Below are 26,878 nucleotides of genomic sequence, written 5' to 3' on the forward strand. Positions count from 1 at the left end.
CATGAACTTATATACTCCATAAAAATTATACTTGAGATAGAAATTTCCACTAATGTTTTCCCCCCAGGCCTCCCAAATCCTGAAATATATATATATATTGAAGGGGAAATTAAGGCTTGAATTTAGACCAACCTTATTATTAATCAAAGAAAAGAAAATGAATCTTTGAGATACTACTCTGTACCTGTCCTAAGTTGATGAAACTATGGATAGATGAGTGCTTTCAATACTGGAGAAGAAATAAATTGGTAAAGTTTTCTGAAAAGCAATAAAACAGCATGACCCAGGAATTTCACCTCCTAGAACTTACTTTAAACAAATAATCAGATATATACCCAATGACTCATGCATGAGGATGTCTATCTTTTTATTAGAAAAGGAAAAAAAGAACCTACGTATATGAAAATAGGGAAAAGCTAAATAAATTATGGTGCATGTCTATGACAGAGGAATTTATAGTAATTGGGATGTCTTCTAATAATACTTAATGAAATAAAATTGCTAGCAATAGAATAGTAAGTGAAAAAGGTGGATACAAAACCATGTACTTCAAATGCCTTTAAGGTACTGAGAATAAAACATAATGCACCAGAAGCTTCAGTGAGTTAGAGCTAAGCAACGAGATCATAAATAATATGTTGTTGCTTTGTTGTGTAAATTTCCCAATTTTCCAACAAATATTATTTAGAATCGGAAGAAAAATATTTTCTAACACTATACTCAAATTAGAGCCTTTGATAATAAGCAACAGGAACAATCAGGTCTTTTAAAAGTTTTCAACCAATTTCTACCACTCATAATTTGTGGTTCAGTCCATTTCAGTAGTTGCCTAAATTTAAATATAGTCCTAATAATTCAATTCTGGCCTCTACTAACTCGTACCAGACTCATTTGCTCATTATTAGCTTTTGAACCCAAGATATGTGAAAATTAATATAAGATGTTTGAGCTATTCAATGGATACCACACCGATTCCATGATGTTGGAATGCATGAAGTAAATGAACATAAAATTTTCACTCATCCTTTTCTTGTTGCAAATTCCCTCTTGTAAAATGCAATGTGCTGAATAAGTTGTGTGGAATGGTGGCCAGGAAGTGGCTGGGATTCTCAAAAATTGCTGGCATAACTACTGGAAAGAGGGGGCAATGAGAGAGGGGTATATTTTATTATACTTATTTTGTATCTGTTTTGTTGTTGAAGTGCCATGGATTTAGTGCTATGCCAGGGGAAGAAGGTGCTAAATATTAGGAATTCAGTCAGAAATAATCAGAAATATCAAGAGTGGTCTACGGCCCCAGGAATCCAATCACTGTCTCTTAAAATTAGAAAGATTTCAACTTCCAAATCTACAAGCAGCAAAAAGTGACATTAATAAGATCACAGACGGATGGAAGAGTATATCCACCCACTCTTCCATAAGATAAGTACTTCACTTATTTTAAGTGAATTCACTTATTCACTGATTGATTCACTCTGAATTAAGGTTCTGTATTGGTCCCTGTGCTATAGTAACCAATGTGTGCCTTGGCACCTCTTCATCAGAGTCCTCTGCAGGGCTTCTTAAAAATGAGATTGTCAAACCCTCCTACCCACCCATGGAATCAGAACCTCTGGTGGTAAGGTCCAGAAATCAGAATTTTCACCAAGCTCCCTGGGTGATTCTTATAAGCATTAATTTTTTGAAAATAGTGAATTTGATTGTCTTTTAGAGGGGCAACATAAATACCTGAAATACATTAAATGGCAATGCAAAGATGTATTTTATAAAATATCAAAGGAGCAGGCCCATGGTTGTTAGCAAAAGTATAGCCATTAAGAATATTAATACAGTAACTTCGATGCTCTATTTGTCAATTTGACTTAATGACGTTAGTGTACTTTTCAACTAAGTAACAACAAAACTGTACCTACTCGTTGGTCAGTAAAGTCCTGAATCATTAATCTTTCTTTAAATTAGTACTTGGTTTGCATAGATCAATGGCTGAATCAGAACACAACTAAAGTAAAAGAGTTCATTCAACTTAGTATGAAAGGAAATGTGATATTTGGAGGCACAATTTTTGAAGCCATGGAAAGGAGAATGACTTTTCCAGAAAATGAAATATATGATGCTATGTTTAATTTCTGGGGAGAGAACTTTCAGTCTCTGAAAAGCAAGTAATCAATGTTGGCTTTGGAAAACGAAGAAGCAATATTATTTATTGAAAATTTACTGTGTGACTAGCAGTATATTAAGAACCTTATTAAATCACCACAATTATCTACCAAGTCTAAGAGGTAGATAACATCACTGTACTGTGCCCATTTGGAAGATGGGAAACTAAAGGAACATCGAAGTTAAACAACGCTTAAGTCCATAAATTAATAATCCGGAGCTTGTGTATATGCTATTGATTGAGACCGAAAAGCAGGACAATAGGGAGTCAAAACACACCACCAACCAGAACAACAAAAATCTCACAGCTTAATAAATTGGGAAAGAACAACCAAAAGAATGAAAAAAAATCACACTATGACAGGCACAATCACCCAAGGCTCTTAATTGTACCATAGACCAAGAATCACAGAGTCGCAGAGAAAAGAAAAAAATTAAAGTCATCTTGTGCAACTGCCTTTAATACAGAAGAGGAAATCAAGGCCTTGTACAATGAAGTGGCGAGAAACAGAATTAACCTCTGAATCCAAATCTCCAACCTCACCTAGGGGTGGGTTTACCACCCACCACTCCATTTCATGGGACCTGGAACTCTTACTTCCAATCAGTATGTCGCTCAGACAGGACATCGTAGGTCATATATTGGGTAAAGAGACAAAATTCTAGTTTGATATATTATTTTCCCACCACAAAACACTGGGAAAACATTTGAAATGTTTACATAATGCTTATAAAAGGACACATTTATTTGCCTTGTCTTTTTTGGAATCAAATTCCTTGCTCATGTTCTGTTTATCTTGTTTCTCTATTCCAAACTCCTACGGAGGTCACCATCATCCTCACCACATCATTATCTTCACGTTTCTTGCTTGATAGTTCAGGCTGTTAAACTCTTTCTGCATTCTCCAGCTCTCTTTAGCATGTTGTTTGGAGTAACAGAGTCAAGTTCCCAGCTCATTGGTGTTTCTTACAAGCAGTAAGAACTTGGACAAGTTGCCTAACTTTCTGAACCTAAGTTTCTTCATCTGTAAAAATGGTCATAGTAATGTCTACCTCATAGGGTTCTTGTGAAAATTAAACCTAGAAAAAATATGCACTTCCTTGACTAGTAAGTACAACAAGTGTTCAAAAATATAACTGGTTTTCCTTGCCTTCTTTCCTGATTGCTTAATTTTAATGCTTGCTAGCATTCTCAGAAAAATCTCCTTTTATTTCTTTGCTTTTGACTTTCTAACTTTTACCTTTGGGTGCTTTCCTATAATTTCCTATGTCTTCAAAGAGGAAAAGGGAGGGAAGGAGAAAGAAGAAATAAGAGTGAGCAATTCACCTGTCAATGAGTTTTTCTCATTTTTTTTTACTTATTATTTCAATCCTATCTCATCCAACTTTTGCTTAAGATAAACCCTATTTATTCTGTCCTTTTAACACTTACTGCTATCTGAGGTATCCATTAAGCAGAGGGAGTGCTTTTACACTGGCAATAATCTACAAAAATATCTGTTGACTTTATTGACTCTAGTTTTGTTATTAACAAGAGACGGTGTGAGATTGCCACCCAGAGATTACCAAAAAAAAGGCATTGTATTTTAGAAACCTAAAATTTTATTATTTTACATAGCTAAGCTCCATGGAAATGGTTAAAATTGCCAAGTCCTCTCTTTCCAAACATATTAAGCTTCCCAAACCTTTGGAATATATGGTTTAAATATACATTTAAGTCATTTTAAATTCACACTGTTTTAGAGATGAAAGAAGGATCTTAGGGCTTGAAAGAGAGAAAAACATGAGCAAAAGGCAGGGGGTCGGTCATGGAACCTAACATAAAAGACGCAATATTTTAGCAGTACAAGAGTGGAGCGTCAGGGGCCGAGGTTTTAAAAATAAATTTTACCCTCCATAAAATACTATCCAGCTCCAAGTGAAGAGATCCAAGTCCCTTTATTCAACAGTGAGCTTCTGATATTATAGAGACACAACTCATATTCAGCACTTGAACTCATAATTTTAAGGATAGCTGCAGCCATATTAATCTGGAGCCAGCAACGTGGTCCCAAGCAGCAGTTGTCAGACACTAAAAGCTGCCGTCAGCCTTAGAAAGCTGTGTCCTTAAGGATATGAATACTCACCCAAAAAAGCCCTTTCCATTTACAGATCATCGCCAACATCCCCTGAAGTCCTAACATCAGAGTGGAGTCATCAGAGAGAAAATATTATTAAAGACTGAATTAGAGTCTTTTAAATGATATGTATATAAATATTCATTTAAACCAAGTGAACCTGCTTGGCAGACCTATTGAAAACCTGATTGTCCCAGGCCTGCAGCTGGCCCCGAGTCTGTGGGAAACAAGCTCAGGGAGGTCCGCCTTCCTTCCTGTCTGCCACCTCTGTCTGTGGCTGAGCAGGACAGGAGGGCTTTGAAGGGAGGTCTGTGGTGGGAAGGGTGACTTGGCAGCCCCTCAAAGGTCAAGGGTACAAATGCAGCTAAAAAATGCTCCTCTTCTGTATTGCCATTTGCCTCCCAAATGCTCACCATTTGGGAGAAAGTGCAATCTTTTATTTTCCTCATTAATTTATTCATTTCAGATATTTAATAGACACCTTCTTGGGTGAAAGACATAGAGACATGAGCTGCATGGCCTCATGTTGCTTACATGCCATTCACTAACCTTTACTGTGCACTTATAATGGGCCATAAACTAGACAAGGCTGTGGATTTAAAGATGGAACAGTTAAGATTTCTGATGCCAAAAAGTGGATGGTCTGGTTCAGTTGACATACTTATACATAAATAATAACTCTATGATGAGATTAAAGCTAATAGTTGTTGGTACAGAGTGTTCCCTAATTATCTATATAATGGAAGCAGTGCCATTATTCCGCCTACATTTCAAATATCTTAAAGAAAAATTGCACTCATTAGGTCTTGGTCAGCTGTTGAATTTATGAGTGAGGGAAACAAATTCTCGGGTAAACTAAAAAGCAACAATTTTAAACTGAGAAAGCATAGGATGATGTTACCTTAGGACATGATATCTCCATTGCCTCTTCTCTATTCTAGAGGGATGCATTTTTAAAATACAAATAATAAATGATCAAACCAGGCCTATCTTCCCATTACTTACCATACTTCCAAGTATTTCCCATTATAAGTGATTATGTTGGTTTAAATAAAGAACAAGGTTTAAGAGAATAAAATGCTAGTTATTTGGACGGTCCTCTATTGATCTACATTAAATCCCTTTTCTTGGGACAGGTGCATTTACTGTGAATCATTAAAGCAGATCAAAAGGATATTAGGTTAAATGATGTCTATGGTAAGTCTCTAATATAGTTTATGAAACAAGTATTTAGAAAAAGCAAAATAATAAAATTCTGATTAAAATAACAGTCAAATAAATGGAAGTTTTTGGGTTGGTTGGGTTTGGTTTCCCCTGCAATTGACTGTTAAGACAGAACAAAAAAAAGAGGATTGGTATCAGAGACAATTTCTGGTATAATCTCTGGCTTAATCTTACTTTATATTCTGCTGTTTTCTACTCTCTACCTCTTAACAGGAAGTATGCAAAGCCAAGATTGACCTTTACAGGGATGATCCTACAAAATCCCCAATAAAAGAGCAAAGTTTTAATTATCTGCACTACACTTACCACACATTAAACCAATTACACTTTTCCATCAGTTCTAAGTTGTCATTAATTTCAGGATTTATGATTATTTTATATATTCTATGAAAGAAAAAAGACACCAACTAAAAAATAACCACATCTTTATTATCATTTAGAATCTTTATTTTACATTTATTGAAAGATCTGTATATATCTATGTATATATATCCATATATCTAATTTTAACTGTATTATTTTTGTAATAATTATGAAAAGGAAAATGTGTATTTCACATTGTGTGAATGTGTACTAATTACTGCTAGAATGAAACGGACCAGAAATGGATTGTCATTTTGTAAAGATGATTTGTTAAATTACAAGTTACAAGTCTAAGGCCATAAAAATGTCCAAATTAAGGCACCAAGAAAAGGATATTTCACTCAGGAAAGGCCAGTTGCATCTGGGGTTTCTCTTGTCACATGAGAAGGCACATGGTGATGTCTGTCGTCCTCACCCAGCTTCTGGTTTCACGTGGCTCCCTCAGCTTCTGCTGTCTCCTGGGACATTTTCCTTCTGTCCTTCCAAATATCTGATCTGAGCTTTCTCCAAAAATGTTTCCCTCTTAAAGGACTCCAGTAAGCTGACTAAGACCTCCCTTGAATGGGCAAGGTCACATCTCTTTGGAGACAACCTAATCAAAAGGCCCACCCAACAATAGGTCACCCCCAAAGAATTTCTTGTATCATTTATTGGCTCAGAGATGTCACTATCCATGTTTTCTGTACAAATACCATTCTTGGAGCTAACGAGAGAGTAAGTAATGAAGGTTTTCCTAAGAGAATGATCCACTGTTGTAGGAGCTTTTCTTACAAGTTTCTGACACCCATTGTCCCAGCCTGGATGCTGAAGTTGTCTAGACCTGCCATGGTTTACTACCAAGTGGCCATAAAAGCCATCAATGACCATTATGCTGTGATCATTGCCTAACTAAGAGATTTTAAGGTGTTACAGCTTGTACGGTGCATCACAATTTCAGAGACATGAAGGGAAAATGTGCATCTTAGAATCAATGGAAGATAGCAACCCCAGATTAAACTATTTAGAATAACATATTTCTCCAACAGTCTTATTATGTATTTAAATTACATATCATACATATCTGGTGATACACAATGTATCACCAGACACTGTATAAGATGCTAGAAAAACCCTGAGTTCTGGGCTTTGTGACTATGGACAGAAAAGTGCAAAAACGGCATCCTTTTTAAGGGATTGAACAAATAATTACTAATATTATAAAGAATATTTAATGTAAACAAAGTAGAATTATATTATATTAAAGACAAGGAAAATAGAAGCAGGAAGGAAGTACTATTTTTCCCCATTCTTGACTTTTAAGAATATTGAAAAACTCAGAATTGGAAAGAGTCGATGAAAATACAGTAACGAAGAGCTTTAGGGTAGAGAACAGACTTTGTTCCATTTTGCAAAATTCCTATGAAAGAGATATTTTCCCTTTTTAAACCTTCTACACTAAGACAATAGTCCCTGGGAACACCATACTAGATTTATAGAAGGAAGAACTTTTGGGAACAGGGAAATTTAATCAGACATATTTTTGTAAATTGGGCACAGTTTACTTACGTTAGAGATGTGTCCTGTACTGTTTTGATTCCAAGGCACATGCTGCAGTATGGGCTAAGAGTATTCTAGAAAATTTTGTTGCCCATTAACAATATATACTAAGTGGATAATAGAATCCAGAGGTTTCTCAAGGGCAACAACTCTACCACCTTTAAAGTCTTGATAATGTATGACACACAATTAACACTTAATGATATAGTTCATCATATTAATTTTGCAGGACTTAATGGGTATGTGCAGGAATAAATGAAGGATGAGGTCAGGAAGGTACATTTAAATTGGGAGCGCTGTTATCATTTTTCCTTAATAAATGTTTGTGAATGGGCCTAATTAAAAGCTAAGTCCTCATTAGAAATTAGTTCAAGTGGTTTCCGAACTGCTAGGAATTTTGTGGAATTTAATTTTGTTCTGAAAAACAATTTTATAACATTTTAAATGATCTTCAGATGTGTAGATATAAAACACCACATAAGCAAAGTAAATTGCTAAATGTGATTACATGTAGATCTGATCTAATATATTGAAATGTATTAATTTATCAATATCTATTCATATATTCACCTCCCTTTCTCTATATACCTATGTAGTAAATTATGGAGTGGTATAAAAGCTTCTGCATGATGCAACCTGCCCACCTCACCTACTTCTCCATGTCCATGACTCTCTATTGATTGCTTCTTTTACATCAGGCTCCAGTCATATAGAACCTAGCTCTAGCCACTCCAAATTATCTGCTTTCTACAAACATAGTTGTGATTTCAGAACCTGAAACCTTTACTTGTGCTTCTCCCTCTACTTGGAATGCCCCCTCTCCAGCTGCCAATCCCCTCATCATGTTTCAAACATAATTGTCTGATAAAAGGAAGACACTGTAGCCAATGGTTTACATTGGGGTCACTGTGCTGTAAAGGCTATAATGTGATTAAAAGTTTTTGGTTGTGTTTATTGTAGAAATTAGTCAATACGTTTGAAAGCAAAGTCATGAATAAAATTTTTGCATGTTTTTTCTGATATATCATTTTGACATACATATTTCATTTTGACAAGCGGTCTCCAAGACAAGAAAGTAAGTAAAAATCCATGAAGAGTTTCTCATATTTATCTTCCAGGCCAATAATTCAAATGTTGAAAATGCATTGTAAAAAACAGAGAAGGGTTAAAGAAAATGTTGACTCTGTTAAACATCATTATCGATGCAATTACTGCTATAAATAATATCAGTAAAATGCTTAATTGAAAGAAACAATTATCCATGAAACTGTCAAAGTAACCATAAACTATCATGACAAGAATATTTTTTTTACTCTGAAATGCATTATTTGATAATTTTATTTTTAAGAAATTTTACACATATAGCTACAGAATAAAGTTCTTTCTCTGAATTAATACCAATTTAAACTTATTTCAAAAGTAAATCTACTATATAATAGGTCAGAAATTTCCATAACTAAAGTGGAAATTGCAAAATTTGCTGATGATTCAAACAATGCCAAATCAATGCAAAGAACTGGATAGATTTATATATATATATATATATATATATATATATATATATATATATATATTTGGGATATATAGATAGATAACTGAGACATATAGATACATATCAATTTAAATATATGTATCTCTTTTTTGAGATACATATATATCAAAGGAGTAATATCTTCCTTTAAGAAAGTTTCCTTTTGCTTTTAGATTTTAAGTTGTAAAATTTATTTTTATAGAAGCTTTTTGCTTATTTAATTGAAAAATAAAGTTGTACATAGGTATGGCAAAATGTATTTTATTTAGGGGGCTAAATATGTTCATTTAGAGAATATACTACGGTTTAGACTATCTTCTATCAAAATTCATAAAAATTGAATAAAAAATGTGATGCATGAGTGCATGCACATTAATAATGTAAACAATTCAGAAAGTTTCAGATTGATAAGTAAAATTCTTTCTTCAACTCCCAGTTCTACTACAGATCTCACTTTCTTCTCTTCAAGAAATTGCTGGTAACAATTTGCAGAATTAGTTAAGATATTCACATCCTTACATTTATGTATATATCTGTACCTGTCTATATTTACTCCTCTCATGTTAATCTATGATATGCTTTGTTTCAAAAATGCAACACAATTTTACATTTTAGCAATATAGATACTAATAAATTCTGTTTTAACAGCTGTAGGGCATCCTGTCTCCCACAGTTTGAAGGTCTAACTATCTATTTAAATAGCATTCATCTACTGATGGAAATTTAGCTTATTTCCTAACTTTTATTGTCATGATTTAGTGTATGGTATACAAGGTACATCCCAATGAAGACAATTTAAGAGGCTTGATAAAATGTTGACAGACTCATAGGATTCAGGCTACAGTGGGCACAAAATCCAAGTCTTCCTCTGGATGGAAGGTCCGATATGAGAGGCTATGTAAAGCTAGACCCATAAAGGACGTATCTTTATTCATAAAGGGAAACTGTTCATAAACTGTTGGTGCCCCCAGACAAATAACAAAAGCAAATAAAATTCCTTTCTAGAAGAACCCATTTTCATGCTGGAATTTAAAAAGAAATTCACAATAAAATTTTAAGGAAAAATGAGCCTCTCACTGTGAAACATTTACTAAATGCATCACAAGGCCTCATGGGAAAGGTCAAGGAGAAACAACAAACAGTAGAATAGGACCTATAAGAGGTTCAAATATTGTGATTATTAGATAGAGAATTTTAAAATGTATGCTTAATACAACTAAAAAGAAGAGAGAGGGGCTCCATATTGTCACAGTATAATGGAAGACATATCAGCCAAATTTCTCCACATATACCTAAAATAATGCATATTAATAAAAACAAAAACATCAACCCTCATCTATGGCATTACTAGGAGAAAAAAGACAACTTAAGAATTCAAATTATGTTTAAGTAATAAAACAAACACCTTGGGAAGAAATTAGAAGCCCACAGACAAAAGGAGTGTTGGGTAGGGACTTTACAAGACAGAAATAAGGGAAATAGTCATAGAGGTGGAGAAGGTCAGATGAAACATATAAATATTCATAGTGACATATAAAAAAAGTAGAAAGGCTGAAATTTGATAAGTATCCATTATAAGAAGATAGGAAAGGAACAGTCAAATGGCAAATAAAGTAGAAGGAAGATGATAATAAAAACAAGAATGGAATTAAGTGACAATGGGAAAAAAATGATCCAATGATGTAACAAACTTAGTTTTTGAAAAAAAAAACATAAAATTGACAAATCTCTCATATGACTGATCAAGAAAAAAATGAAAGAAACAAATACAAAACCCATTAAGAATAAAATGGAAACATAACTGTTGATACTAAAGATATTAACAAGAAGACTGTAAGAGGAAATATCCAAGTCAATAAATTTTTTGACACAAAACAGAACTTTTACTTGCAATGGAAGAAAGGATTGACATTCTTTTCTTTAAGGTTTTTTAAAATTCTGCATTTATTCTTTAATGCAGTGCATGATTACATTAATTTTTCATCATATAGCTGTGCATTTATCATTACAAATGACTTTTTTTCTTTTTTTGTGACGATAACATATAAACAAAAAAGCAATAAATTTCAAAGCACATTGCCACATTAGTAGTAGAACAGATTTCAGAGTTTGGTATGAGTGACACTTCCACAATTTTGAGTTTTTACCTTTAGGTGCTCTAAGATGCTGGAGACTAAAAGAAATATCAATATAATGATTCAGCAATCATGCTCGTTTGTTAAACCCTACCTTCTCTGTATAACTCCACCATCACCTTTGATCTTTTTTTCACTCTCTTTTGTCACTCTCTAGGGGTATTTGGGCTATGCCTATCCTAGCTTTTCATGTTGGAAGAGGCTGCTGATAACATGGGATGTGGGATGGAACTAGTTGATGTTCTAGAGAGGGTGGCCCCTCTTCATTTCAGGACTTATCTGGTCAAGGGATCCATCTGGAGGTTGTAGGTTCTGGAAAGTCACCCTAGTGCATGGACCCTTTGTAGAATATTATATATTGCCATCAGTGTTCTTTAGGATTGACAGGAATAGTTTTGGTTGAGGTTTGGCAAGATAGGGTAGGTAGCAATGTCTAATTGAAGCTTCCATAAGAGCAGCCTGCAAAGTAGTCGCATTACTCTATTTGAACTCTCTCAACCACTGATATCTTATTTATTACATTTATTTTCCCCTTTTTGGTCAGGATGGCATAGTTGATCCCATGTTGGCAGTGCCAGGCTCATCCCTGGGAGTCATGTCCCATGCTGCCAGGGAGACTTTCACCCCTGGATGTTATGTCCTGTGTAGGGGAGAGGGTAATAATTTCACTTGCAGAGTTAGGCTTAAAGAGAGAAGGGCCACATCTGAGCAACAAAAGAGGTCCTTCAGAAGTAACTCTTAGGCATACCTGTTATAGGTAGGCTAAGCTTCTCTGCTACATACATAAGCTTCACAAGAACAAGCCTCAAGCTCAAGGGCTTGGCCTATTGATTTGAGTGTCCCTAATGTTTGACACAGCATCAGCTGGTTCCCTGGTGGTAAAGTTCAATAGTTTCATATTTTTTCTCCCATCCCTCAAGGGATGAAATCAATAAATTTTTAAAATTATAAAAAAGGGTCATCGTATGGTAGCCCATGACAAACTCTGGGATCTGTCCTATAACCATTTGTTGAAAAGTGCTTTGAAAACTATTGTTGTTTTATTCTTTGCTTTGTATGTATATTATACTATACAATTAAAAAAAAGTCAAATTTTTAGTAGAAAAGTTAAAACATAAGAGGTGATATAACTGTTTATGTTGATAAGCCAAAAGGAACTGCAGATTAATGCTTAGACTATTGATAAGTGGGACTACTAAGTTTATTAGATATTTAATAAACACATATTAAATGCATTTCACCATACCATCAACATTAGAAATAAAATTCCTAATAATAATATATATATTATATATATATATAATATATGTGTTATATATATATAATTAACACTGCAATGGTAGTGTAGACTTCTTACAACCCCTTACAAATGGAGCCATGGCTTTTACCTTGAGCAATCTCAATAGCACAGCAATCATAAATTCTGGATAATCCTGTTTTCTCTTTTCCTCTTTCATGCATAAGAGTGTTAGTTGCTATAATTATTAAACTGTGTCCTCTTGCCTGTCTCATTCCTTTGTGACCAGTTACCTATATTAAATTCACACTGTTTGAAATATCTGAGGGGTTTCTGTGCACTGACTGACAGGTTTCTTATACCATAGAAAACCAAGAGATACCTAGTGATTCAGAAAGCTCACTGCTTTTCTGGGTTTTTTGGCAAGCATCTTTCATGGTAGCTTTGTTTTAAAATTTCATTAGAATAAGTTTTAATGTTAAGAGTATTTACCTCTTACCCAACATCAATCTGACCTTCCTATATTAAACAGATATGTTTAGGCAAAAAGAAACAATCTGGAGAGGCACAACTTACTGTCTTGGAGAAATGTATATTTACCAGAGATCGTCTAAATATGGTAAACTTAAGTCTATTACACTGTAGACTTAAATAATGAGTGATGGTGTGTTTGAATGTCTGTGTGTATACATTTATATATAAATATGTATATATACATATTTCATATACGTGCACTTATTTATTATCTGTATATATTTGGTATGCATTCATAAATGTCTTAAGGTATAGTCACGCAATTTTTCATATTAACTCTCGTAAAAAAGATAATACTATAAAACTCTAAGGGATAGCCTATATTGCCATTCCCTGTTGCCCTTCTGTCTTGAATAGGCCTAAAACTCATGCATATTTTTTGGACAAATTTGTAAGTCCAGATTGTTTCAACATTCATATAGACATCAAGCCATTTTAACTTCCTATTCAAATACACAATCTTTAATTTTTTATGTAAGTTTCAGCTCTGAGCCAAAGAAAATTACAGAACACTCCTTTATAAAGAATGAAAAGAAAAATTGCCTCAGTAACTAAATATGAAATAATAGAAGTAATCTAACTCAGACTTAAATAAAATGGGCACATTTTGTAGAATGAGGTGGTAACACATTTATGAAAATATTAAAAATAAGCTATTTTTTAAAAATTGTCACAGAATTAGAGGTAGATGAAGAGGAATGAACTGACTTTATAATTTTTCTTGAGTGCTTTTTAAATTTCTGCTGAAGTCTTTAGCTCCCAAAGGGGAATAAATGACAGTCAGTGAATTTCTCAGTGCTTATAAGGCAGGTGCATTTTCAGTTAGGTGGGTATATTTGAAAACAACCATTGTTTTAAATCACTTAGATAATAAGTTTAACAATGAAATTAAATTATGACAATGAACATAAAGCTCCATTTTAAATTTCCCTAATAACTGACATAATGGTTTACTCTGTACCCAAGAGTTTGTGTTTATTTTGTTTGGCTTTTAAAATATTACAAAAGCATAAAAGTTCAGAATTTACATCATTTGAATTTTTATTTGATATTTTAATATGATTTCTTTAGAAGTCCAGCAAATTCATATTATTTTAATTTTAGGCTAGCCGTAAATAAGACAAAAACGAATTAAACTAAGAGAAACCACTATTTAATCTAGAAAAAGCAACAGGCTTCTACAGAATATCTTTGTAGATTCTGGACTCTTATACAACCTGTATTGTAAATATAACTTCAAGTCAGAAAAAGATTTTTTTTCCTTCAGTCAAAGATGTTCACTGCTTTAGTCAAGATGGATCTGCATTACTTAGAAGTTAAAATGGCCATAGAGTATGATATTAAAAAGTGGATGCTGCACTGGTATTTAGGGTGGCAGTGTTAGGGATTCACAATGGATGGAGGTAGCCTAAGGGTCCAGCAACTGAAAAATGGAAGGGGGGACTGCAGTGTATCCATACAATGGACTACTCAGGGGCTGCAAGAAGGAATGAAGTGAGGCATGCAACTGAGTGAATGAACCTTAAGGGCTGTATGTTGAATGAAATGGCAGAAACAAAAAGACAAATATTATCATGCCCCACTCATATGGACTAATTACAATATAAAAGCTTGGTGAACTGAAGTTAAATAATTATAATATAAAAGCTTGGTGAACTGAGCATGGGTTATTAGGTTGGGGCCTGTGTAAGAGAAACAGAATCAACAGGGAACACTAGCAAATATAAAATTTATATAAGTGTCTCACTTGACCGCGGGAACACAGAATCCAAAATCCGCAGGGTAGGCTGTGAGGCCGAGGATTCCGATGGAGAGTATGGACGAACTCCATGGGAGAGGCTCACCAGCCGAAACAGGAAGAGCCTGTCTCTTCTGAATCCTCCTTATAAGGCTTTCAGTGATTAGATTAAGCATCACTCATTGCAGAAGACACACCCCTTTGGCTGATTACAAATGGAATCAGTTGTGAATGCAGCTGACGTGATCATGATTTAATTATATGAAATGTCCTCATCGCAACAGACAAGCCAGCACTTACCCAACAACCACTTGGTCAAGTTGACACATGCACCTGACCATGACAGGGCCTATTGTAAAGGGTCCTAGATTGTAAGCTCTTAACAGCAGTTACATATATTCAGGAGTTATAATTGTTATTTCAAAATTCTTTGATACTGAGTTGTTTCTATATAACCTGGTCATTCCCAGAAACTCTGGGTATTTATGTGACCCCTGAGACTCAGATTTAGAGCTTTGAAGCTATAAAAGTCAATGGTACCCCATACAGGAACTGTTCAAAAAGGGATCAGACTTCAATTAGACATATGAATAAAGTTGATCTGGACAGGACTGGGGAAGATCAGAATACAGGATAAAGGATGATATCATCCATATTTTAAAACATCAATCTCGGTGTGAGACCAAAGGGAGAGATGTTTAGTTCATACAAAATTTATATTTTGGGTAACACATTACCTAATTTAAGTTGTATAGTCAGATTAGTTGAACACCATAAGTACATGGAATCTTGAGCAGGGCGTGCAATCTTATTGGTTCCTCCAAGTTACTGTGATGCCCCAATATATCCCAGAGTAATTTTGCAAGTGAATAAATAATTATTTGCAAAGCTCCTGTGGGGAACTGGGGAGAAAGGAGAAAATATTCAACTTCCCCATTTGGAGATTTCCTGATTTTCTCACAAGCAGTGGGAAAACCAAATCAATAGGCTAGGCCCTCAATTTTGGGGTTCACCTCTATGAAACGTATTCCTGCAAAAGATAGGAATACTCAAAATTATGCCTAAGACTCACCCCCACAGAACCTCTTTCATTGCTCACATGTGGCCTCTCTCTCTAAGCCAACTCAGCAGGTGAATTCACTGCTCTTCCTTCCCTCTACCCCACATGGGATATGGCTCCCAGGGGTGCATATCACCCTGGTAATGTCAGACAAAACTCCTGGGATTCACCAGTACCTGGCACCATGGAATTGAGAAAGCCTTCTTGACCAAAAGGGAGAAGAGGGAAATGAGACAAAATAACGTTTCAGTAGATGAGAGATATCAGAGTTGAGAGATTATCCTGGAGGTTATTCTTATACATTATATAGATATCCTTTTTAAGTTTATGGTTTATTGGAGTGGATGGAGGGAAGTACCTGGAACTACTGAGCTGTGTTCCAGCAGTATTGATTCTTAAAGATGATTGTATAAAGGTTTAACTTTTATAATGTGACTGTGTGATTGTGAAAACCTTGTATCTCGTGCTCCTTTTCTACAGGGTATGGACAGATGAGTTAAAAAACATGGATTAAAAAAATAAATAGGGGGATAAGGGGTAAAATACATTGGGTAGATTGAAATATTGGTGTTCAATGAGAGGGAGGGTTAAGGTATAAGATATATGAGCTTTTTCTTTTTTCCTTTTTTATTTCTTTTTCTGGAGTGATGCAAATGTTCTCAAAATGATCATGGCAATTAATACACACTATATGATGATACTGTGAGCCATTAATTATACACAATGATGGACTATATGTGTGTGAAGATCTATCAATAAAAATATTAAAAGAAAAGAAAAGGCAGTGGCTGTGGGAAAGTCACTTAATTCTGAGTGCCTTATCAGATGGAAAAAAATGTCTATTTCAAAAGGTTGTAAGGATTAAATGAGCTGAAATAAATAATTCTTAAAACTGTTTTCTCACATACTATGTATTATAAGGTATATTAATCAAATTAACTATTATGATTTAAGTGACAGGAAATATAGAACATTTCCTATGTAATTAATCCATATGTTTTCATTTCCTGGGTGCTCAAGCAAATACCATGTAATGGGCTGGCTGAAACAATGGGGACTTATTAGCTGATAGTGCTGAGGATGGAAAAAAGTCCAAATCAATCAAGGTGAGACTTTCTTCCTAAAGACTGGCACTCTAGAGTTGGCTGCCAGGGATCTATGTTTCTTGACTCCTCTGTCACATGGCAGTCTTTCGTGACCTCTCTGTTCTCTTCTGGGTTCCAGTGAATTTCAGCTGCACGCTTCCCATGTTTTTTTTTTTTTTTTTTTCTCTCTCTCTTTATCTGTCTCAAATTTCATTCTCCTTATAAAGGACTTTAGTAATAGAATTATGATCCACTGTGGGTCACATCTTAAACTAATCTCATCAAAAGGTCCTACTTAGAATGGGTTCACACCCACAAGTATAGATTGAATTTAAGAACATGGTTTTCTGGGGTACATACAATTCCAAACCACTACAAACTCATTCTCTGGAACTCAAAAAAACATGTTCTTTTCAAGTGCAAGATATATTTATTCCATCACAATATCCCAAAAGCCTTAAGTCATTTTGGGAACAATGCTACCTACAAAGTCTCATCAAAATCACTTATGGGTGTGGCCTGTCCTGGAACAAAGTTCCTCTCTGTCCATGAACCTGTAAAATCTAGAAAACAAGTTATCTGCTTCCAATAAACAATGGAGGGGTAGGCATAGGATAGATATTCCCATCCCAGTAGGGAGACATTAGAAGAAAAATGGGTCATGGTTCCAAATAATCCAGGACAAACTCAATTAGATTTCAAGGTCTGACAGTCATCTATGCATTGATGTTTTATCCTCCAGGCCTGATGGAGTGGCAGCCCCATTACTTCCAAGTGTTTTTGCAATGGCCATGCTCTCCCCAAACACAGGGGTGAAATCTCCACCCACCCCCACTTCCAAAGTATCATAATGTCAGTCAGGCTCTCTGCAAACCCCAGGACACAGTCCCTACCTTCTCCAAGCATTGGAGTGGCAGCATTCTCTCTGAACAACAGGGTGCAAGGCTAACCCTCACTAAGTGGAATGGAAGACCTGCCTTTTCTATATTCATGCATAGGCCCACTCTCTTGGCACAAGGAGATATCTTTGTTCCAGACTTTGACTTCCATGGTTCTGCTCTTAAATTCATCTTTCCTTCAAACTGTACTTCACTGCCTCTTTCAGGCTAGGTTGGCAGTGGTTCTGCTCATAGAAATTTTATAGAAAACTTGTTGGCTTTACCTGTAGTTCAAAGGGGTCCAAATTCATCAGAAAACAGAGCCTTCTATAGCTCTTCCCTGCATAACTACATTTTCAATCCAAGTCATCCATTGAAATGACAGATTGGTTCCATGTTCGGTTAAACCCACACATGGAACATTATTCCCCAAAGGCTTACTTTCTGAAAGCTCATGGATGTCCCTGATAGAGTTTCTACTGGCCCTAGTCTCAGATCACACTGTCTGGACAGACTCAGAATTTTCAAAACCATCAATTTCTTGTTTCTTTGTGCTCAGGAATTCAGTATTCAGCTTATCCCTTTCTTCTCATATTTTACTATAAAATGCACAGAGAAACTAATCTCAAACAAATAATCCAAGTTAATTGTGTTCAGGTTCTATCTCCCATCCAACACCAGAACTCAGTTCTGTCAAGTTCTCTGTCACTTTAAAACAAGGATCACCTTTCTTCCAGTTTGTAAAAACACATTCATCATTTCCTTCCAAGTCCTAATCAGAAGTATCTTTAGCATCTATATTTTCTACCAACACTATCTTCAAAGCAATCTAAGTTTCTCTATCAAGCACTTCACAATTTTTCCAGCCTCTACCCACTACCTAATTTCCAAACCATTTCAACATTTGTGATCTATTCAACAGCAGTACCCCACTTTCCTAACACTAAAATTTATAGTCATTTCCTGGGATACTCAAGCAAATATCATGCAATGGGCTGGCTTAAACAATGGGAATTTATTAGCTCATGGTTTTGAGGCTGGGAAAAGTCCAAATCCAGGTGTCATCAAGGTGATGCTTTCTTCCTGAAGACTGGTTTTCTGGGGCTGGCTGTCAGAGATCCACAGTCCTTGGCTCCTCTGTCATGTGGCAATGCACATGGCAGTCTCTCCTGGCCTCCCTGTTCTCTTCTGGGTTCCAGTGAATTTCAGCTTCCTGCTTCCCATCTGTGCTGGTTTGAAAGGATGTATGTTCCCTAGAAAATCCATGTTTTAATCAAAATCCCATTTCATAAAGGCAGAATAATCCCTATACAATAATGCATGTCTGAAACTGTAATCAGATAATCTTTCTGGAGATGCGATTTAATCAAGAGTGGTTGTTAAACTGGATTAGGTGATGACATGTCTCCACCCATTTGGGTAGGTCTTGATAAGTTTCTGGAGTCCTATAAAAGAGGAAACATTTTGGAGAATGAAGGAGATTTGGAGAGAGCAGAGAATGCTGCAGCACCACAAAGCAGAGAGTCCACGAGCCAGCAACCTTTAGAGATGAAGAAGGAAAACGCCTCCCGGGGAGCTTCATGAAACCAGAAGCCAGGAGAGAAAGCTAGCAGATGATACCATGTTCACCATGTGCCCTTCCAGATGAGAGAGAAACCCTGACCATGTTCGCCATATACCTTCTCACTTGAGAGAGAAACCCTGAACTTCCTTGGCCTTCTTGAACCAAGGTATCCTTGCCTAGATGGATGTCTTTGATTGGACATTTCTATAGACTTGTTTTAATTGGGACATTTTCTCGGCCTTAGAACTGTAAACTAGCAAATTATTAAATTCCCCTTTTTAAAAGCCATTCTGTTTCTGGTGTTTTGCATTCGGCAGCTAGCAAACTAGAACAGATTTTGGTACTAAGAGTGGGGTGCTGCTGCTGAGGTTTGCAAATAAACATGTTTGAATGTGTTTTTCAATGGATAAGGGGAAGTATCTGGAGGAGTTGTGAGGAGCTTGATAGAGAAGGCCTAGGATGCTGTGAAGAGACTGTTGGTAGAAATGTGGACTCAGAAGCTACCTGTGACGAAGCTCTAGACAGAAATGAGGCATGTGTTATAGCAGACTGGAAGGAAGGCAATCCTTGTTTTAAAATGGCAAATAATCTGGCAAAATTGATTAGTGGCTTTGGCTGAAAGGCAGAATTTAAATGCCATGAATCTGGATATTTAGCAGAAAAGATCTCCAAATTAAATGTGGAAAGTGCAGCCTGGTTTCTCCTTGCAGTTTATAGCAAAATGTGACAGGAAAGAGATAAGCTGAGAACTGAACTCTTAGGTACAAAGAAACCAGAAGTTGATGATCTGGAGAATTCTGGGCTTCCTGGAAGGGAGATCCCAGAGAACAGCATCCCACATGAGGATTTGGCCAAATGCGGAACCAGTCAGCCATTTCAGAGCAAGTCAGGCTTGGACACAGAGTTATCCAAGAAAGATCTGTGGAAACTCCTTATGTCTGATGGGCATGATCCAACGCTACTGCATAGAAAGCCAACCAGAGTACTGTGGGATGTGTATAAACAGAGCCACTGCCAGTCTGGATGGGGGGGGGGGGGTTCAGAGAAGGGACACATTGGAGGAAAAATAACTTCAGAGGCAAAACCATGGAGGCTGAGGTCTGAAGTCAAGAAGCCTCGGGCCAGGAGAGCAGATCCACCCAAGCCCGTGGAGAGGGTGTTTGCCCCAAAGGCAGAGGATGGGCCTTCCACCTGGTTGCAGTGCAAGAGTCATGCCACATTAGGCCTTGGAGAGGGTGAAGAACATTCCTTGGAGTTGGGGGAGAGCCTGGCTGCCACCACATGGAGGGCTCAAGCATGTGCCCTGAAGAAGGCAGAGAGCCTGGGTGAGGCCCCAATGCTTGGAAAGGGTGGAGCCGAGAAAAAGGTGGTCTCCCCAGTGCCCCCCAACATTGCATTTGGAGGGAGGCAGGCCTCTGTGTAGGCCTTTGGAAAGGGTGGGACTGCCACTTTCTAAAGCCCTGAAGATAAATGACCCTCAGACTTTGAAATTTAATGGACTTAGCCCTGTGGGTTTTCAAAACTGCTTGGATCCTGTGACCCCTGTGTTCCTTCCTCCCTATGAAAATGGGTATATGTATTCTGTGAACGTCCCTCCTTTGTATGTTGGCAGCAAATAATTTGTTTTGAGTTTTTATAGGTCCAGAGCCAGAGGAGAACCTTGCCTTGGAACAGACCATGCCTCTAATTAACTTTGATAGGAGTTTGTACTGTTTCTAACTTTGTATTTCATTTGTACTGCTACTGAAATGGTTGAAGGATTTCTGATATTGTTATGAAATTAATGTATTTTGTACATGGGGAAAACATGTCTTTTTTAGGGTCCAGAGGGTGGAATGTGCTGGTTTGAAAGGATGTATGTCCCCTAGAAAAGCCATGTTTTAATCAAAATCCCATTTCATAAAGGCAGAATAACCCCTATTCAATACTGTATATTTGAAACTGTAATCAGATCTTCTCTCTGGAGATGCGATTTAATCAAGAGTGGTTGTTAAACTGGATTAGGTGATGACTTATCTCCACTTATTTGGGTGGGTCTTGATAAGTTTCTGGAGTCCTATAAAAGAGGAAACATTTTGGAGAATGAAGGAGATTTGGAGAGAGCAGAGAATGCTGCAGCACCACAAAGCAGAGAGTCCACGAGCCAGCAACCTTTAGAGATGAAGAAGGAAAACGCCTCCTGGGGAGCTTCATGAAACCAGAAGCCAGGAGAGAAATCTAGCAGATGATACCATGTTCTCCATGTGCCCTTCCAGATGAGAGAGAAACCCTGACCATGTTCGCCATGTGTCTTCTCACTTGAGAGAGAAACCCTGAACTTCCTTGGCCTTCTTGAACCAGAGTATCTTTCCCTGGATGGATGCCTTTGATTAGACATTTCTATAGACTTGTTTTTTTTTTTTTTTTAACTACCTAGCATTTATTTATCACTTGCATGAAACCTGGGTTGGCCATCACCACGAATAAAGAACATGACAGTAGAAAGAAAAAGACAAACAAAGAGACAGATGAAAAAGAAATGACAGTACAAGCAGCTGAGGAGGAAAAACACAAAGAGAGCTATAGACATCCTGGTCTGGTAAAGAAAAGAAGCAAAGTAGGACAGCAAGGGAAAGTCAAGTCTGTCAGTTCACACCACAATTGAGGAGGAGAGTGCACCGTTCCTGGAAGTACTGCAGTACCAGGTCGATGCGTGGAGTGGACAGAGCAAGCTCCTATTCCATCTCCCTGCTCCAAAAATCCATTTAATATATTGTCCTCGGATAGAGGACGTATCAGATATTAAACTGATAAGAACAGATACTACACTTGATCTTAGCCAAAAGGCCGAGAAGTGATATATAGACTTGTTTTAATTGGGACATTTTCTCGGCCTTAAAACTGTAAACTAGTAACTTATTAAATTCCCCTGTTTAAAAGCCATTCTGTTTCTGGTATATTGCAACCTGGCAGCTAGTAAACTAGAACACCGTGGCTTTTGTCTCTTCATCTTAATTTCATTCTGTTTATAAAGGACTCAGTAATAACACTAAGAACCATCCTGATGTGGTATAACATACAATGGAATATTGTATGACTTCAGGAAGGAATGAAGTCATTATATATACAAAAATGTGAATGAACCTTGAGGACATTATGTTGAGTGAAATAAGCCAGAAATAAGGATAATTATTATATGGTCTCACTAATATGAACTAACTATAATAAGCAAACTCAGAGAGTTAAATTTGTGAACATAGATTATCAGGAGATAGAAAGAGGGCAGAGATTGAGCAATTTATGCTTAAGGAGTACAGAATGTTTAATAAGATTGTAAATGTTCAGAAATGGAGAGCAGAATACTGTGTGATGGTAACACAATATTGTAAATGTAGTTAATAAAGCTGAATGTGAGTATGAATGAAAAAGGAAGATTAGGGTTCCCAGAAGGGAATCTAGAGGATAAAAACTGGGACTACATAAATTAGCAAAATCTAGAGTTGATGGTAATGGTGATTAATTTTACAAATAAAAGAAAGTCTTTACATGAACTACAACAAATGTCTGTCACTATTACAAGATGTTAAAAATAGAGTGGTATATGAGAAAAATACAATGAATGCAAACTAAGATTTATAGTTAACAGTGACATTGTAATATTCTTTCATTAATTGCAACAAAGGCACTATACTAAAGCTAAATGTCTATAATAGAGAGATATAAAGGAGGGGTATAATTCCCATTATGAAAGAAATGGGAACGTTCTTACATAGATTGTGGTGTTGACTGCATAACTATGTGATTATACCAGGAGCCATTGATTGCACACTTAGGATGGATTGTATGGTATGTGATTAAAACTGTAAAAAAAAAAAAAAAGACCCATCCTGGACCATACCTTAATTGAAGTAGCCTCATCAAAAGATCCGACCTACAATGAGTTCACAACCACAGGAATGGATTCAGTTTAAGAACCTATTTTTCTGGGAGACATACAACTCCAAACCACCACACCAGGTAAACCACCTATTCACATAATTTTTAAGACTCTACAAGCTCATGTAAAGTCAATATGACCAGTAGAATTTAAAAGTACACTGTTTCAACGTGTTATGATTGATTATAAAAGCCAAATGGGGGTGGGGAAACTGTACGTGAATTTAAGCAGCTATTAGCTCATTATTTCTTTCTGCCCTTGGTGGACAGAAGGAAATGAATAAATTAAATGCTAATTGATTTGACTTAAACTGTTACCAGCAATAAATGAACACAGTGGACCAGCACCATTTCATTTATGTGGACAATCTACCACCTCCCTTTAGGCAAGTAAATGATCTATCTAGGAAAGAAAAGAAAACAAGAGAAGCATTGACCCCTGTTCTGAAAACAAAGTGCGTGTCTACCGTATCTTCCCCTGTTTAGTTTTACAGTGTATTTGCTTCCATGCTTGGCAATCTCTTTATGAGTGCAATAGGAGGTTAATGGATCAAAGGAGCAGATGGTAATATTCTGGGAAATAATGATAATAGTTACGACACTGCCAGGGTCTCAACCTGCTGAGTGATATGGCAACTCAGCAGTGGGCAATTGTTCCTGGGGGTACACAGACTATCCACAGTGTTCCTTCCATTAAGTGGCTGAGTGATTAACTACATATACCCATACACACTTGCCCACAGCTGTATAAAAGAGCATATGTATAAAAAACGCTCAGATTATTAAAATTATTATTCCAAGGACTCTCCAGGGACCATTAATACCTCAAGGCAGTGAATGCTTAAGGAATGTCAACTTCATGCTGAGTAATATTACATAGTACTTCTCAAAATATGTTTTGCTTAAAATAAGAAGATCATAAAATAATCCTGGGCATTATGTGGGCAATTAAAAATAGCTGTGCATTTGTTTGCTGTGCATAAGAAAAGCATAACTATGCAGAACAACTATTATTTCACAATGTTGCTTAAAACATAGCTAAAGTAGGTATCTATTTTTTAAATTTGACTCGGGAGGATTAGATAAATTCGTTTAGATATGCTCCTTCTAAAAGGAACAAAATGATGGCAAAGGGTTGTTTAAAACACACACACACACACACAAATTCACAAAGAAAAGAAAATTAAGAGTAAAGAACAGCAACACAAGTTTGACTGTGTGAAATCAGGACTAGGATAAACTTTCCTACCCAGTTCTGGGAATGCTAAATCTGGAGGCACTATTGGGAAAGCTAAGAACAGCCCACTTTTCAGTACAGAACTCCATCGGCTCAGGTGTTGGTTATATGGGGAGAGGAAGTAATATTGGAGAAAATCTGGAAAGTTCAGTAAAATTCTGCTTAGGAAGAAGTTGGATGCCCCTATCCCTTTTCCTCCTCTTTGCATAGTCAGACAACTACCTCACGCTTCAAAAGACTGGAGGGTTAGAGTCCAAAGAGGCTAAATAAACAGGTCTAAGAGCAGTGAGGAAACAGAGATAAGGGCAGAGGCACTTCAGTAAAATAGGGAGTAAGTCAAAATTTACATATGAATGTTGAAATCACCAACGATTTTAGATTCCTCTTCTCTGGTGATTCTCACCATCCCAAGAGATCAGACTTAAAGGTAATGATTTTCAGGATTCCCCAATAAAACAGCCCAGCTGTGTTAGCTTGCCAGGGTTGCTGTAATAAAGTACCACAAACCAACTGTTCTAAGCATCAGGAATTCTCATGATTTTGGGGGCTAGGAAATATTTTACTCATGAATCAAGAGAGTAACATAAAAAGAACAAAAACAAAAAAAGAGCTCTTGAAAATTGAAAGAAATGTTAATAGAAATTAAAACAACAATACCAAGGTTGAAAGACAGAGGTGTGGAAATGTCCCAGAAAATAGAATAAAGATAGAAAAAAATGAAATTACTCATGAATCAAGAGAATGATATAAAAAGAACAAAAACAAAAAAAAAAGCTTTTGAAAATTGAAAGAAATATTAGAAGAAATTAAAACAATACCAAGGCGGAAAGGCAGCGATATGGAAATCTCCCAGAAAACAGAGTAAATATAGAAAAAAAAAAAAGAAAATAGGAACGAAAATATTTGAATAATAGAAATTTCAGGAAGAAAACTGAGCTAAAGCAGAATGGAGGAAATATCAATCAGAAAATACAAAAATGTTTTCAAACATGAAGAACTTAAAATTTCCAGATACAAGGGTCACCAATTTTCCAGAACAAGAATGAGAATAAATCCTCATCAAGCCCACAATATTTGAAAACAAAGTGAAAAAAGATCAAGATCTTAAAATAGTCCACAGACATAGAAAGTTACATGAAAATGATCAGGACTCAAAACAGAATCAAATTTCTTAATAGCAACTTCAGAAGTCATAATAACAATGGTGCTAGTCCTTCACAATTCAAAATATAAATGATTTGCAACCTAGCATTTTATGTCCAACAAAACTATCGATCAAGGGTGCTATAGAAAAATATATTCTCAGATATGCATGCTTGCAAAAAATTTACCTCATAACTAAGTGGGCTGAATTAGTAATAGATACATACATTATTAAACAGGTGGAAAAAAAAAAAAACACCACAATTATTAACTCCAGGGAAAACAAAAGATTGTACATCAAAAGGAAAGTATACCATTGGCTCAGCTGTCAAAATAAAGTGAACACTAGATAAAGGACAAATCTAAATCATGATATATCTATACTGAGAGGATGGGAAATAGGCCCATATATGATAAAGGTAGGATGGGAAAGAAAACTAAATCTTTTCACCTTCCAGAATGTATCGTCTATATAATGCCTAAGTGAAAAAGAAGAAACAGCAATATAGCATGTTATTTAGCGGAGAGATAAACAAAAGAATCAATGAAAAGAGTTGAAAGTTTCCCTGAAGAAAAGGAAACATGCATGTGTGTTCAGAAAAGGATTACTCTTTTTCTGCTGTTGCTTCTTGCTTGAAGTTTGAACACTTACCTACACACTTTTAGAACCTTTGCTATTTAAACTACATGCATATATATTTTGATTCAAAATAAATGACAGCAGTATTCCCACCAGCCATGCCAGAGACCTGGGTTCTATTCATGGAGGCTGCCCATTAAAAAAATATAATAATAATAATAATAATGATAATAATAAATGACAATTATAGAGATGGTACAGAGACATGTCAGAAATCGAAAAGTGGTATATGTGTGACTGAAGTTGGGTAACATTACTATAGATTATAACACAGCCAAATTGGACAAGGGTGATAAAAGAGGTACTATCTATAATATTATTAACATCAGAGGAATTGCATCTAAATCAGGCCTACAGGGAGGTGTCGTGAAGGAGATGAGGCTGTTTTGTAAGCAATGAATATAAGATTACTGGGGGACTTCCAGGAGAGACAGCAGAGTTGGTGGTGTGGGAATAAGAGAAACCACAGCTGGTGATAAAACTGAGAGTTATTTATAAGAAATACTACTCTACCTTCCCTCTTTCCCTCTTTTTCTCCCTTCTCCTTTTCCTTTCATTCTAACAAATATTTATTGAATACCTAGATATAACAAGATGAACAAGAGCTCTGCAGACATAAAGGTTTCATATTTGTAGATTGATGTGAAGGAAATTGTTGAGACCACTGAAAGGAGGGAATCTTTTGAGGGAAGAGAAATATGATGTTGATGATTGTGCTGGTTTAAATCTATTATGTACTTCAGAAAAGCCATGCTTTAATCCTGATCCAATCATGAAACAGCAG

General features: G+C 36.1%; 1 long non-coding RNA gene and 1 other non-coding gene across 3 annotated transcripts in view; both read right to left on the minus strand.

The window, feature by feature from the left end:
• The window catches only part of LOC143658002 (uncharacterized), a 342,442-nt gene that overhangs the window by 58,414 nt on the left and 257,150 nt on the right, over positions 1-26,878 (minus strand). Inside the window, exon 3 of one of the 2 annotated variants that reach the window (XR_013163057.1) lies at positions 18,691-18,848. The exons of the other annotated variant lie outside the window; for it this stretch is intronic. This is a non-coding gene — a long non-coding RNA (uncharacterized LOC143658002). Of the gene's footprint in view, positions 1-18,690; positions 18,849-26,878 lie in introns of those variants that run through there. 2 annotated transcript variants of the gene reach the window in all.
• LOC143658102 (U2 spliceosomal RNA) lies at positions 21,807-21,997 on the minus strand. The gene has a single exon (XR_013163127.1). It is a non-coding gene; the product is annotated as a U2 spliceosomal RNA (small nuclear RNA).

This window comes from Tamandua tetradactyla, chromosome 15 (genome assembly GCF_023851605.1).
Source record: "Tamandua tetradactyla isolate mTamTet1 chromosome 15, mTamTet1.pri, whole genome shotgun sequence".
NCBI classification, from domain to species: domain Eukaryota; kingdom Metazoa; phylum Chordata; class Mammalia; order Pilosa; family Myrmecophagidae; genus Tamandua; species Tamandua tetradactyla.